At 41.2% G+C, this 13,088-nt stretch overlaps 1 pseudogene; it reads right to left on the bottom strand.

Annotated features, from left to right (window-relative positions):
- Window positions 1-11,596: 11,596 nt before the first annotated feature.
- On the bottom strand, window positions 11,597-12,879 carry LOC102147516 (actin, cytoplasmic 1-like; annotated as a pseudogene).
- Window positions 12,880-13,088: the final 209 nt, after the last annotated feature.

Here is a 13,088-nt window from a genome sequence, read left to right on the forward strand (position 1 = left end):
GACCAGTGCACAATCCTGAATAAAGCCACAGGAGCCATGAAATATCAATGTTGTGGATAGGGAGGAAGGGGTGTTAGAATGTGAGATTTTTTAGACAAATCTAAATTGTTAGGAAGCTCCTCAAATTGAACTAACATCTGCCTCCAGGTTAACTTTCTGTTCTTTAAACTTTATCCCAACTGTAATGCAAGTCAAAATGAAGAACATGATAAAATGAAATGTAAGCAACATACTATAAGAACCCAGAATAGAATTCCAGCAAAGCTTTGTGAAGGGAGAGCAGTCAGCCTGAGAGTCGAATGAACAAAGACAGGTCATAGTTGGGAGAAAATTGGTATGACGATTAATAGTCAGTGTATTCAAGAATTTTGACTCCTGACATCCAATAGAACTTTCTTCAGTGATGGAAATATTCTGTCTGCACTATCCAACATGGTACAGCCACATCTGCACTCAAATGGTACATATATATGAGACAAAGACTACTCAGAGCTTTGTCACTCAAAATGTGGCATGAAAAATGTCATCAGCATCACTGGGAGTTAAAAATGCAGACTCCTGGCCCCACCCCAAACCTACTGAATCAGAATCTGCACTTTTTATAGTTTCTTGAGATAAACTGTATGTATTTAAACCTTTTGTAACTTTTGACATACCACAATCAAGCTAGTGAATATATCCATCACCTGTAAAAGCTTCCTCATGGCCTTTTTGCAATCCTTTCTCTTGTCCTTACCTGGCACTTGCCCCACACCCATCCCCAGGCAAGCACTGATCTCCTTTTTGTTACTAGAGGCTAGTTTGCATTTTCTAGAATTATATTTATATAAATATAATCATACAGTGTGTAGACTTGTATGGCTTCTTTCACTCAGAATATTTTGAGATCCATGATTATTTTGATATCCACGTTACACTGTATATCAGTAGTTCATTCCTTTTTATTGTTGAGTGGTATTCCATTATATGAATATATTGTTTGTTTATCCATTCACCTGATGGACATTTGAGTTGTTTATGGTTTTTGACTATTACAAATAAAGTCTTTATGAACATTTATGTGCAAATCTTTGTATGGACATGTGTTTTCATGTCTCGGGTAAACACAGGAGTAGAATGGCTAGTTCGTATAGGGTAGGTGCATATTTAACTTTTGTGAAACTTAAAAAGTGTTTCCTCAAGGGCCAGCCCGGTGGTACAGCAGTTAACTTTACATGTTTCACTTCAGCAGCCTGGGGTTTGCCAGTTCAGATCCTGGGTGCAGGCATGGCACTGCTTGGCAAGCCATGCTGTGGCAGGTGTCCCACATATAAAGTAGAGGAAGATGGGATGTTAGCTCAGGGCCGGTCTTCCTCAGCAAAAAGAGGAGGATTGGTAGGAGATGTTAGCTCAGGGCTAATCTTCCTCAAAAAAAAAAAAAAAAAAAAATTAGAAAAAAAAAATGTTTCCTCAGATGGTTATACCGTATGTTCCTACCTGCACTGTATTGAGAGTTCCAGTTGCTCCACATCCTTATCCACAGTTGGTATGGTCAGTCTTTTTAATTTTGGCCATCCTAAGAGTGTGTGGTTCTATCTCATTGTGATAATAATTTGCACTTCTCTAATGACCAATGGTGTTAAGCATCTTTTCATATGCTTATTTGTCAGCCATACATCTTCATGGGAAGTGTCTATTCAAATATTTGCCCATATTTTTACTGGAGGGTTTTCTTATTACTGATTTGTAAGAGTTTATATATTCTAGATACAAGTCCTTTGTCTGATACATGTTTCACAAATATTTTCTCTCAGTCTGTGACTTTCCTTTTCATTTTCTTAATAGTATCTTTTGGAGAGCAAAAGTTTTTAATTTTGACAAAGCCAAATTTCTTGCTTTTTTTTATACTTTGTGCATTTTGTGTGATATTTAAGGAATCTGCCAAACCCAAGAAATCTTTGCCAACATCACTATAATTTTCACCTATATTTTATTCTAGAAGTTTTATAAGTTTCACTACTGAATCAAAATCAGAATCCAAATCTGCATTTTAAAAAGATCTCCAAGTTGTTTGTATGTACATTAAAATTTGAGATGCACTTTAGAAGAAAAAATTATCACTAGTTAAATATTATCCATAATATAATACTATTTAATAGTGATTTTAGGAATGACAGAAAAATCATTCTAAGTTCAACCAAGGTGTTAACCTAAGGACAACTTGGGTCATGTTCGAGACAAAAGTGATCAGAGTACTTGCAGGGCACTTTTAACATTTTTTACCTCACTCTACAAGTTTTCTTCTGAATTCCTAAGGACGCGCTTGTCTTCACAACTAACACCATTGAAGTAGATATTATTCCACTTGCAAACTCTAAGAATGCTACAGTCAGAAAAGGCTTCAGATAGACAGTTGAACCTCCCAACCGATGAGGGACACCTCCCAGGCCTTTCTGTAGACGGTTACCTAGCCCTCGTCTGAATCCTTCCGGGGATAGGACTGCTTCCAAATTGCTCATTACTTCAAATCATTTGATCGTTGAGCAGTGCTGCTTGCCAGAAGGTTCTATGTTATATTGGGCCAAAATCTGCCTTCCTGTAACTTCCTCTAGTTCCATCTTTTTGTCATAGAAGAGTTGTGTTATCATAGTTTCCAGTTCCATTTAGGGACATTAATCATTTACTATTGTTTATCTTATGTTTGATCCTATGTGTGATTAAATCAATCTTTCCCCAATTGTGTTAATCTCTTTGATATTTTACCTTGCTTTCAATGTTACTATTTTAAGCCTTTCCTCTATAGAAGAATTTTTTCTTTTAATTTTTGATTTTGAAATAATTTGTCTTTAAAAAGTTGTAACTAATACAAATAACCCCCTTCACACAAATTCCCTAGGTAGTGTTTTACTACATTTATTTATCATTTTCTCCCACTTCAACTTCTCTTTTTCTATTTATCTATCTATCTTGACTCACTTAAGTTGCAGACATGATACCCCTTTACCTCTAAATACTTCAGTGTATATTTCCTAAAAACAGTGACAATCTCTTTTATAATTATAAGACAATTATCAAAATCAAGAAATTAATATTGGTACATTAGTACCTAATCTACAGAACTTAACTCAAATTTTGCTAATTGTCCCAATACTTTTCCTTTATTAGGATTTTTTTTGCTGGTCCAGGATCCAATCCAGGATCACACATTCCATTTAATTGTCCAATCTATTTAACCTCCTTTACAGAGGAAGAGTTCCTCATTGTGTCTTTGACTTTCATTTCATGTCTATGACTCGGCATTTTTGAAGAGTCCAGTAATTTATGGATTGTCCCTCAATTTTTGCTTAATGCGTTCTCATGATTAGATAGGGTATGTATTGCTTGCAGGACACCACAAAGTGATGTTACATTCTTTTCGGTACGTTGCATCAAAAGGTACATGATGTTTATTAGTCCCATTAATGTTAACTTTAGTCATTTGGTTTTGGGGTATTCACAAGTTTACTATTTTCTCCTTTGTAATTAAGAAGTGGAGAGGATACTTTGAGACCGTGTAAACACAGTATTTAACATCAAGCTTTCACCTACTAGCTTTAACATCTGTGTGTCTTGAATGAATTATTACTATGATGGTTGCCAAAAAGTGATTTTTTAATTGAGATATAATTGACATATAACATTATGTTAGTTTTGGGTATACAACATAATTCAATATTTGTATATATTGCAAAATGTTCACAACAATAAGTCTAGTTAAGATCCATCACCACACATAGTTACAAATTTTTTTCTAGTGATGAGAACTTTTAAGATCTACTCTCTTGGCAACTTTCAAATATGCCATACAGTATTATTAACTTTAGCCACCATGATATACGTTGTGATTTTTAAATTTCTAATTCTATTGTTCATTTCTTCTACAGTAATCAGTCGGCATTCTACTGTAAGGAAGAACTTTTCCTTCTCTTTATTTATGTATATCAGTAAGGACCCCTGGATTCTTATTTTAGTCAATGGGTTGTAATCTCTAACTGTCATTATTTATTTTGATGCTTAAATTGTCCCAGATTTGACCAGTAGGAGCCCCTTCAGGCTGGCTCCTGTGTTCTTTTTTGACATTTCTCCATCATTCTTTGAGAATTTCCTTGCTTTCTGGCACAATAAGATGTCCCGGGCCCATTCTGTACTTTCCCTGCCCCATCCTTGGAATCGGCCACTTCTCCACGTATGTCTGGTCCCTTTTAGTGGACAACAATATTTAGAAACCAAAATCTGAGCACTATGTGTATTCGTTGCTTCTAAGGTGCCAATGCCTCCAGGCCCTCTGCAAGGATAGAGCTAGAAAATATAAGTATTCATATACATACACATATCTGTATTTATGTTTCTCTCTATTGATATGTTAAAAACCATGAGTTCATACCGGTATCTCCAGTTCCAATCCAACACCACACGGGTGCTTGATCATGGGAGCCAGAACATAGGCTCAATAAACAAGAATTCATTGGCCTAAGGACACTTTTCCAGAACATGGGATTCAACACCCTGGAAAGGACCCCAGAGCATGGGGCAAAGTCACTATTGAAGTGGCTCTTCAGAGGTACGTAAAATCATGGCAAACTCAGCAAAGTGGAAATGCCTGAGTTGCCCTGGCAGAAAGTAAAGGAAGGAATAGAAAGACTGAGGGAAGGGAGCATGCTGGAATACATAAAGTAAAGCCAGAAGAGCCCCAGTGCTCCACAGGAGGACCCCGAGGAGACCCCATCCATTAAGGCCATAGGGAATGCCCTGGTGAGAGGGACAGCAGCATCACTAGGAAGTTCAGTGGTGGCTCCTCTGCAGGCTGGGATGACAGTGGGAGAGGCGGGCACAGAGCTGAGCTCATGAACAACCATGGGGATGATGGAGCCCCGAAGTAACAAAGGCCAGGAGGCTGCCCACAGTGATGGACAAGGTTAAAAGAGTAGTCAAGGGTGCTTAGTCTGAAGAAGTTGCAGAGGTGGGTAATAGAGATGGTGTCCCCGGGGGCAAAAGAGGACAGAACTATAACTCTTCCACCCTTTGTCATAGTAGAGTCCAAAGAAATAGGGACTACCTTGACATCACACTGATCCAACAGGGGGGGGGGTTTAACATTTTTTTAGTTAATAGACTATTTTTTAGAGCAGTTTTAGGTTACCAGAGAATTGAACAAGGGTTCTTTTTAATTCAATAATCAAGAATTTTAGAGAAGAGGCCTAAGAGTGGTCAGGCCTATGAAAAGTCACAATCTCTTGCTCAGTTCCCAGATCTGAGCCATTTACAGATCTGAAACTCAATGACTGAGGAGGTGGCTGAGTCTCTAGAAGGAAGGACATAGCGACACCATGGCAAGTGTATAGTGTGATGATTCCCCCAGCACTTCCCCAAAGAGACCTACAGCCACTTACCCGAGTGATTGTACACTGTGGAAAGGGAATTCACCAGACAGTTTTAGGACTATTTGACACAAGATCTGAGTTGACATTGACCAAGAGCATCACCACACCCATGTATTGGAGTGGGCCTATGAGGACTAAGCAATTCATCGAGTCCTGACTAAGATCTGCCTTGGTATACCCAGTGAGTCTGTGGACCCACCCAAAGGTCGTTTCCTCAACCCCCAAGTATATGATTGAAATTGATATACTTGGATTTAAAGTACACCCCACATTGGGTCCCTGGTATGTAGAAGAAGAGCTATTACAGTGTGGAAAGCCACATGGAAACTGATGAAACTGCCCACTTGGCCAAGATAGTAAATAAAAATAACATCGTATACAAGGGAGATTGGCAGAGATGAGTGACCTAAAGGATTCAGAGGTGGTGAGCCCTATCATATCTCCATTTAATTCACCAGTCTGACTCTTTCAGAAATGCGATGAACCCTGGAGAATGACTGGGGACTACCACAGACTTAACCCAGTACAAGCCCCTATCCCATCTACTACACCAGATGTGGTGTCACTGCTAGAGCACATTAATAAGGCCGCCGCTATGTGGTATGCACCCATTGATTTGGTGACTACATTTGTTACCATGCCAATTAGAAAGGAAGATCAGAGCAGTTTGTGTTATTGTGAGATGGACAATATTCATAAACAGTCATTTACAGTGTTGTCATAGGCTATGCTAACTCTCCTGCCTCCTATCATAATATATCTGGACCACCTGGACATATACCAACCCATTACATCAATGACATCCTGATTGGACAGGATAACTAAGAGCTGGCTAAGATGCTAGTGGCATTGGTAACATACATATGCTTCAGAGAATTGGAGATGGGCCCGGCCCCATGGCTGACTGGTTAAGTTCATGCACTCCATTTTGGTGGCCCAGGGTATTGCTGGTTCGGATCCTGGGTGCAGATCAAACACCATTCATTAGTCCATGCTGAGGTGGCATCCCATATAGCAGAGCCAGAAGGACCTACAACTAGAATATACAACTATGTACTGGGGAGCTTTGAGGAGAAGAAGAAACAAAAAAAAAAAGGGAGGGAGAGAGAGAATTGGAGATAATCCCTAAAAAGATTCAGGGACCTATCACTTCAGTGAAGTTTTTCAGGGTTCATTGTTAGGGGCATGCCGGGATATCACTTTCAAAGTAAAAGACAAATTGCTACATCTTGCAGTCCATAACATATGAATGAAGTGCAGTGCCTGATAGGCCTCTTTGAGTTCTGGAGACAACAAATTCCACACCCAGGAATATTGTTCCAGTCCATGTATTGGGTGACCTGAAAGGCTTGAGTGGCACCAGGAAGAGCATGTCAGGGCTGTGGCGCAATTAGCCCTGCATCCTGAGTTATACCATCCTGCAGGGTCTATGATGTTGGAGGTGTCAGCAGTAGGACAAGATATACTGTGGAGCTTCTGTAAACTCCAGTGAGAGAATGAAGCGACAGATCTCTGGGATTCTAGAGCAAACTCATGCTATCCATGCAGACAAGTGCAGACCCTTTGAGAAACAGCTCTTGGCATGTTACAGGGTCTTGGTAGAGACAGAACACTAAACCACGGGACACTGAGTGACTGTGCACCTGGAACTTCCTATTGTGACCACCAAGTCATAAAGTCAGACAGGCCCAACAGCAGTCCATAAGAAGATGGAAATGGTACATACAGGATCAATCTGAGCAGGACCAGAGGGCACAAAGAAGCTGCCCAGGCAGGCAGTTCAGACCCTCATGTCACCCACCACTTTTGCACCTTCCCCAGATTTCACCCATGGACATAGAAGGCCCCACACAACCAGATGAAAAAGAGGAAAAATCTCAAGCTTGGTTTATAGATGAGTCAGTTCACATGTGGGGTCCAAAGGGAGAATACTCAGCAGGTGCATTGCAACCATATTCAGAGGTAGGCCTGGAAGACTGCCAAGAGACAGTGTTCCTAATGGGCAGAACTGTGAGCAGTGCACCTGGTCGTCCACTTTGTATAGAAGGAGAAGTGACCTGAGATGAGATATACACAGATTCAAAAATAGCAACAACAGCTGAGCTGTCTGGTCAGGGCTTAGAAGAAAAAGGACCAGAGGACAAGAGACAAAGTTGTCTAGGGTAGAGCCATTGCATGAACATATGAGTGAGCCCCAAGTGTGAAGATTTTTGTATCACATGTTAACACCTACCAAAAACATCTACTACAGAAGAGGCACTGACAAAACCACTTGGCCAGTTGAAGTTACACAGAACTGACGTGATGTGCACCTAGGGGAATGGCTATGATGTCAGAGACGGAAGCTCTGTGTAGGCCCAACGGCAGGGACTCCCTCTTACCAAGACTGACTTAGTTACCGCTACCTCTGAATGTCTATCTTGTCAGAAACAGAGAACAACACAGAGCCCATGATGCAGCTCTGTCCTTGGAGGAGACCAACTGGTCACTGGGTGGCAAATTGACTATTTGAAGCCCTGTCCATCCTGGAAAGGCCAGCGCCCCATTCTCACAAGGATAGATACCTTGCCTTTCATGCCCACAGAGCCTCAACCAGCACCGCTATCTGGGGCTCATGGAATGCTTGATTCACAGGCACGGAATTCCACACACATAACATCTGATCAGTGAAGGAAATATAGGAGTGAACCCATGACCATAGGGTTACGAATTCACTGGTCATATCATGTACTGGACTACCCAGAGGCCTTCTAGAATGCTGGAACAGCCTTCTAAATGTACTACTGAAATGCTAGCTTAGAGAAAACTCTCGGAAGGGCTAGGGCCCCATCTTTCAAGACGTAACATATTAATGAAATCAGAGAGTCCTGTATGGGGCTACATCCCAAGAGGAAGGTTACAGGGGAGAGGAAATCAAGGGGTGGAAGCAAGCATTGCTCCACTTGTCATCACTCACAGTGACCCACTGGGGATTTTTTGCTTCCCATCCCCAAAACTCTGCAAGGTTAGAGGTTCTGTTCCCATAGGGGACACATTCTTGCTAAGGGACACAGCAAGAGTGCCATTGAACTATTGGTTACAGCTGCCACCAGGGTGCTTTGGACACCTTGTGCTCAAGGATGCAGGAGAGTATTGGAGCCACCATCATGGGAGGGACAAATGACCCTGCTCAGCAGGAGGAGCTGGAGATGTTTTTACAAAATGGTGGCAGAACCAAGCGATCCACTTGAGCACCTCCTGGATATGCCCTTGCCCCACTGGAACTAGGAACAGATGGTTCAGTTTTGGGATGCAGCAACCCCAAAATGAGAAAGAAATGACTATGACGTGTTAAGTCCCTTCAGGTAAGAAGGCTTGAGTCACACTGCCAGGTTAGCCCACGTGATAGTTGAGGGGTCAAATGGGCAGTGGAGGAGGGAGAGGAAGAGTACCAGCTGTGGCCCTGAGATCAACCACAGCAACAGAGGCTGCTGCTCTTCCCACTAACCTCACTCTTGTGTTCCCTCCGAACAGCGCTCCCTGAACCTGTGTGAAGAAATAGATGTGTGTGGTACAAGGAACGAACTGTAGCAGCTATGAGGATATGCTTCACACAACTCCTGCTACAGGGAGCATGTTGACTTTGGCTCAAGAACCCCCTGACAGCTTTTCCACACATTCTTCAGACCGCCCAGAGGCAAGGAAGTTTCCACCCAACCTTCTCTCCCTCCCTCTTCACTCCTTTGGGGTCTGACAGCTCTCCCAGCCTTTCTCACCTCTCTCCCTATTTCCTTTCACATAACCTTTCCCCTTAACAAAATTCTTGCATGTTTAATCCCACCTTGGCTTCTGCTTCTGGAAGGACTAGGACTAACACAATTTATAAATTAAATTAGGAAGATTCTTTATGCTGTTGAGTCTCCCTGATGAAAAAGCATGGTATGTTTTTCTATCTGTTGAAGTCTTCTGTTGTGTTTTTACAGTTTTCTTCATACAACTCTTGCATCCTTTAAGTTTTTTCCTAGGTATTTGATCTTTTTTGTTGCTATTGTGAATGAATCTTCTCTTCCACTATGTTTTTTATCCGGTTGTGATTTGTATATATGAGAAATATATTGACTTCTATTTGTTTATGTAACTTTTCATTAATTCATGACTCTTTTATTATTTGGTAGTTTTGTTATTGTTTTTGAGTCTCTTGAGTTTTCCAGTTACATAGCCATAATTCCTGCAAATAGTAACAGTTTTACATACACCTTCTCAGGTATTATGCCTCAAATTTTCTTCTTTTTGGGGCCAGCCAGGTGGCGCAGCAGTTAAGTGCACATGTTCGGCTTCAGCGGCCCAGGGTTCGCCAGTTCGGATCCCGGGTGCAGACATGGTACCACTTGGCAAGCCATGCTGAGGTAGTCGTCCCACATAGAAAGTAGAGGAAGATGGGCACGGATGCTAGCCCAGGGCCAGTCTTCCTCAGCAAAAAGAGGAGGATTGACAGCAGTTAGCTCACGGCTAATCTTCCCCCCATAAAAAAAAATTCTTCTTTTGTTTAATTGTATTGGCCAGTACATCAAATATAATATTAAATGCTTATAAGAGTGGCCATCCTTGTCTTATTCCTAATTTTAATGGAGATGCTTCAAGTGTTTCCCCATCAATCATAATACCAGGTTTTGTGCTGAGTTAGATATGTTAAGGAAGTACCAATTTTTTTCCTATTTTGTTAAGCTTTTTTTCCTTAGTAATGGTTGTTGAATTTTATCAAATAAGCTTTAAGCATCTATGACATTGAATATATTATTTTTCTCCTAGTATTTTCATGATTGTTTTCTTAACATATAAATACCCTTACATTCCTAGAATAAATTCCACTTGGTCATGATGTATTTTTCTTTTTCTCTCTTTCTTTCCTTTTTCTCTTGATGTGCTGCTGCATTGTATTTGCTAATATTTTATTTAAAATAATTTCTAATTTAATAATAATATCTAAAATAATTTTTATTTATTTTTGCATTGATATTCCTATGTGAGATTGGTGGTCTGATACATATTTTTTAATTCTTGTCAGGTTTTAGTGTCAATGTTATAATCACTTTAGAGATAGACATTTTCCTTCTTTTTAAAATTTCTCTGGAAATAATATAAAAGTCTTAGAATTGTATGCTTTCAAGTTTGGCAGAATTCCCCATCTGAGTGTACTGCTTTTTGTGGGCTCTTTGGCAACTTTACCTATTTCTTCTACAGAAATCAGTTTAAGTTTTTGTTTTTAATCTCTTCTATAGTTTTGGCAAATTATATTATCTTAGACACTTTTCTATTTTCACAGAATTTAATAAAGTAGTTTATTACAATTCCTTTTATTTTCTGGTTTTATAGTTATTTTCCCTTTATTATTTTTTTTTGCATATTTTCTCTCTTTTTCCTAAAATCAAATAGCTAATGGTTTCTCTATTGAATTAGTTTTTTGAACATAATACTTGTCTTTTTCTGTTTCTAACTTATTAGTTTTTGCTTTTTTCTTTACTAAGTAACTCCTTCTGCTTTTCTTCCATTTATTTTTGTTGTTTCTCCCCCTAACTTTTTAGGGTCTTAATTCTTTTTTCTTTACCGTAAGTATTTAAAACTATGAATTTTCCTCTGGGTTCCATAAGTTTTCGGTTTTTGTTTTTTTCTGGTTCCCTGAAGCTCTTCATTTGCCTTGCACAGTGACATTTTGCTGGCACCTCATGTTCTCACCTGGTAGTAGAAGAACAAAATTTGTTGTCATCTCTTAAATAATTGAGAATTGTGGACAAAAACTTTACATAAACTAAAAGAGTAAATAAATTTACAGCTGCAAATGCAAACCATTTTCCAATTCAAGTAACAACCCACAGTGTTCTGGTGGGAAACCATCAGCTAAGAAAGGATACTGGGTCGGAAGGCTTGGACTTTCCCAATCCTGTTAGACTAACAAGACAGAAATGACAACTGGTTCAAGAACTCTTACCAGTTTCTAGAGAAATCCTGGACTAGTCAGCTCTTACACATTGATACCCTGCACAGATCAAGAAACTGACGGTCTCACAGATTCTCACCAAGCCAGGCAGTGACCAAGCCACATGTACTAAGGTTTCAAGCAAAGATATAGTCAGGATATTGAACATATACCAAGGGAGCAGTTAACTTGGATACAACATCAAAGTTAGCAACCAGTTCTACAATCCAGTGCTAACATCAGATACAAGCTTCAAGGACACGTTTCTTTTCAAAGTCTTATTTCAGTTTCATGAGGCTAGCATAAGGTGGCACAAAGCACACTTCCGAATTAACTCATGCAGCAAATGCTATGCACCAGCTCGCAGTCCATTTAGAAGCATTTGCAGTGGACAATGGAGGAGACCGACTCGTCGTCCTCCTGCTTGCTGATCCACATCTGCTGGAAGGTGGACCGTGAGGGCAAGATGGAGACCCGAATCCACACTGAGTACTTGCATTCAGGAAGAGCGATGATCTTGATTTTCATCGTGTTGTGGCTCAGGGCCGTGATATCCTTCTGAATCCTGTAAGTACCGCGGAAGCACACGGTGGTTCCACCAGGCGGCACTGCGTTGGCGGACAGGTCCTTCCGGAAGTCAACATCACACTTCGTGATGAAGTGGAAGGTGGTCTTGTGGATGTCATAGGACTCCATACCTAGGAAAGAAGGCTGGAGGAGCGCCTCTGGATACCAGAACCGCTAGTGATCACCTGACCGTCTGGCAGCGCACAGCCCTTCTCCTGGCGGGAGGAGGACGCAGCAGTAGCGATCTTCTGCGCGTAGCAGAGCTTCCCCTTGATGTCACTCACGATTTTCCCCTTGGTGGGGGTGGTGAAGCTGTAGCCACTCTCTGTGAGGATCTTCATGAGTTAATCAATCAGGTACCAGCTAGCCAGGTCCCGACTCAGGATAGTGTGGGGCAGGGCATAACCCTGGTGATGGGCACCATGTGGGTGACCCCATCCCTGGGGTCCGTGACAATACCAGTGGGGTAGCCAGAAGCATACAGGGCCAACATGGCCTAGATTGCCACGTACAAGGCCCGGGTGTTGAAGGTCTCAGACATGATCTAAGTCATCTTTTCTCTATTGGCCTTGAGGTTCAGGAAGGCCTCAGTCAGCAGGTCAGCATGCCCCTCCAGGGCAACGGTGCAGCTCGTTGTAGAGGTGCCAGATCTTCCCCATGTCGTCCGAGTTGGTGACAGTGTCTGCTCCATGGGGTACTTCAGTGTCTGGATGCTGTGCTTGCTCGGGGCATTGCCACCCATATAGCTTTCCTGCCCCATGCCCACCATGATACCCTGGTGCCAGGGCACCCAACATGGCTGTGGGGCATCATCCCCAGAAAAGCCAGCTTTGCACATGCCAGAGCCATTGTGGATGAGCAGCGATTTCTTCTTTCGTTGGTATCGGAGGAGTGGCTGGGGGAGGCAGAGGGCAGCTGGCTGCGGCCAGTTTCTTTACAAGTTTTTATATGTTGTTTTCATTGTCTACAGTTTCACTTAGTGGTTTCTCTTCATTCAAAGAATTGTTTAAAATAGTTTTAAATTTCCACACAGAGGGAGTTTTGTCCCCCTAACTTTTACTAATTTCTGATTATATTACTTTATGATCAGAGAATGCTAGCCTTACTATTTACTGTTTGTACTTTGCTAAGGTTTTTCTTTGTGGCCCAATAGTTTTTGTGAGTGTTCA

Source organism: Equus caballus, chromosome 8, assembly GCF_041296265.1.
Source record: "Equus caballus isolate H_3958 breed thoroughbred chromosome 8, TB-T2T, whole genome shotgun sequence".
NCBI classification, from domain to species: domain Eukaryota; kingdom Metazoa; phylum Chordata; class Mammalia; order Perissodactyla; family Equidae; genus Equus; species Equus caballus.